Consider the following 2966-nt stretch of genomic DNA (forward strand, 5'->3'; position numbering starts at 1 on the left):
AGCATGTCTTTCTACTTGGTCTTTTTGCTTTTTTTTTTTTTTTAATTTTTAAATTTTTTTGCTTCAAAAGCACCATTTTTATTTATACAGGGTTCTAACCAGTCAGTGGCAGGAGGAGTAGGGGAGGCTCCATCTTCAATCCAGGGCCTCTATGGTGTCAGTTTATTGTTACCAAACACATAGGTACGTGGCATAATGGATCTGGTAAGCTGATAAGAGTGTTCAGTCTCGCTTTGCTAAAGCAACAAGGTTAACATCAATCTCTTCTTCTGTAAGACTCCTTAATTTTGGATTTTCACTGTAACTACTCCAAGTTCTATTTCTGAAGGTTTGAAATTAATCAATGGAACAGTAGACAGGCATGGAATTGCAGTTTCTGCTGTCCAAATGTCCAATCAAATTTCTTTTTCACTTTTTTTTTTTTTTTGAGGAAGCTGGTTGACTCTGTTTGTTTAACTCCTGCTGCTATGGGCTTTAAAGTCACAGTTGCAGCCTGCAGGGTCACACTCGAACACATGAGGACCTTGTTCTTCATCTATACCAATTAAAATCATACAGCAACCAAGCAGCCTCATCTAAGCATTCTGTGTGTTGACTTCAGAAATATCAGCAATTCTTTTATAGCATGCCCATAGGAATCTCATAACCATATTTGTATTTCCAATTATCTGCCTCACAGTGTGCCCTCTGTACCTGGGATCTACTGTCAGCTGTCACTCCTGTCACTACACAGCCAATGCTTACAGTCATCCTGAACAAATTACTCACCATGCTAGAATCTAGCAATTTGACAGGTACTTTCTTCTGTGTGACGATAACTGCACAGTCCTTTCCTCTGACAGTGACAGATGTAAGTCCACCCTGGTTAATAATCTTAAAAGCACATTCTACTTGGTAGAGTTGGCCCTCAGGAGAGAAAATAGTAATGTGAAGGTCAAAACCAGCACTGGAACCATAGGACATGGTATTCCCACTATTTCAAACACAGTGTGTACTCCATAGCACTCATACCAGGCACACAAACCCTACTTGGTCTTAAACAGAGACTTCTGTTTGCCTCCTCAGTGACACGCTCACTGACCTGTGAACTTCCAGTGATTGCCCTGCTACAGTCTCCATTTCTTTGTAGTAATACTGGTGTTGTAGAGATGTGGTACCTTGTCCAGTTTTACATGGGTTCTGGGGATGCAAACTTAGGCTCTCAAATGTGTCCCAGCAAGCATTATACCTACTGAGCCACCACCAGCTTCTGTTTAGTGGCACTCCAAAGAACTGTAGACTTCTGAAGTGCTTGAACTCACTTATCTTCTGTAATAACTAAGTCATATATGGAGAGATAAAAGATTTTTTTAACAAGCAACATCTCTGTCTGCTTTGAAATGGACACTTGGTGCCAGTTATGTGTGTTTGCAAAATTGTTCCCAGTTATAGTTTGCAGGGGGTAGGAATGGTTCTGATTTTGCTTCTATTATAGTGAAGCCTGGCGATGAAGAGCTTGAGATTTGAAGCTTGGATTTTTATCACTTAACAGCCAGATGAGATTGGACAGTTTTCTAATACTTTAGTCTCTTCATCTATGAAGTGAGTTGGGATGGAAGAGGAAGTAGGGGTAGGGAGGGGAGGAACAAATGAATGAACAGTAGTTATTAAGGAAAATGGAAGGGCTTGAAAAATCCTATGAATTCTGATCAAAATCATATGTACCAGATAAAATAATGCTTTCTTGTATATAGTAGATAGATAGACATGTTTGAATATGTGTGTACAATATATAGTAATATGTATCTAGATATGCTACTCTTAGCTCTGGGAGAGTCCAGAGTGAATCAAATCCTTGTACATATAAGTACAGGTAGAATTCATAGTTCCTTTTCTGAATTCTTCTCTCCAATAAATACTCCCAAATTTCTTTAGAGAAATAGGTAGTTCAGGATTGAGGCACGGAGAGTATAAGGGAACCTGGACACACCTCACACCAAAAAAGTAAGAAGTCCCTAAAACATAGTGAGAGGAGGCTGAAGAGGATCTCTCACCACCTAAGTAAGAACACAGCAACAAGAACAAGAACAACAACAACAACAACAACAACATGTGACATAACCCAGGAGACTAGAAATGAGCTATGCATAAATCTTTGTGTTTATCACTATCTCTCTGGCTTTCCACAGAACTGGTAAGATCATGTATTACAGAAAAGAGTTGGGGATAATGCCTGCAAAATTGGATGTCAAATTCAGGAGAGTGGAGCTAGATCCTATCTCTTACAGTTATAAAAATAAACTCAGAATTGTTAGAAGACAGTGTGAGGCCAGAAACTATAAAACTGACAAAAAAAAAAAAAAAGCCGAAAAAATCCCTATAGAAGTACTTCAGGAAATTGCAATGGGTGAGGGTATATATTTTTTTTTTTTTTGGGTATGACGGGGGATGAGAAGTGACAGAAAAATAAAATAAAAAATAGATAAATGGGATTTTATTCAGCTACAAATCTGCTCAACAAAGGAAACAACCAGCAGAGTGAGAAAAAGTTACAAAATGGGAGGAAGCACTTGACATATATACATATAGAGGACAAAGGATTAATATCCCGGATATATAAGGAAAAATGCAACTTAGCAAAGCCAAATCAGGCGATAAAAGATGGGGCAATATGTCTACTAAATATTCCAGAAAAAAATTACAAGTATCTCATTGAGAGATAATGCTAAAAGCAACCTTCCCTCAGAAAATGCAAATCTAAACCACACTGAGCTACCAATGTGCTCCTGCAAGGGTTACATCAACTAGTGCCCATGAGGATGTGCACAGAAGGGGACCCTTAAATGCTGTTGGTTGCGATATAAACTAGCCCAATTATTATTGAAACCAGTGTGGAAATTCTTTCAAAAATTCAAAGATACTGCCGAGTGATCTAGGTATCCCACCTCTATACTTATATCCAGAGGAAATTAAATAGGTATGTATGT

The 2966-nt window shown here is 38.4% G+C and overlaps 1 pseudogene; it reads right to left on the reverse strand.

Moving 5' to 3' along the window:
• Window positions 1-222: 222 nt before the first annotated feature.
• Window positions 223-963, reverse strand: LOC110303993 (proteasome subunit alpha type-6 pseudogene; annotated as a pseudogene).
• Between the last annotated feature and the right edge of the window lie 2003 nt (window positions 964-2966).

The sequence above is a fragment of the Mus caroli genome, unplaced genomic scaffold (assembly GCF_978045245.1).
Source record: "Mus caroli unplaced genomic scaffold, Mus_caroli_1 scaffold_9, whole genome shotgun sequence".
In the NCBI taxonomy this organism is placed as follows: domain Eukaryota; kingdom Metazoa; phylum Chordata; class Mammalia; order Rodentia; family Muridae; genus Mus; species Mus caroli.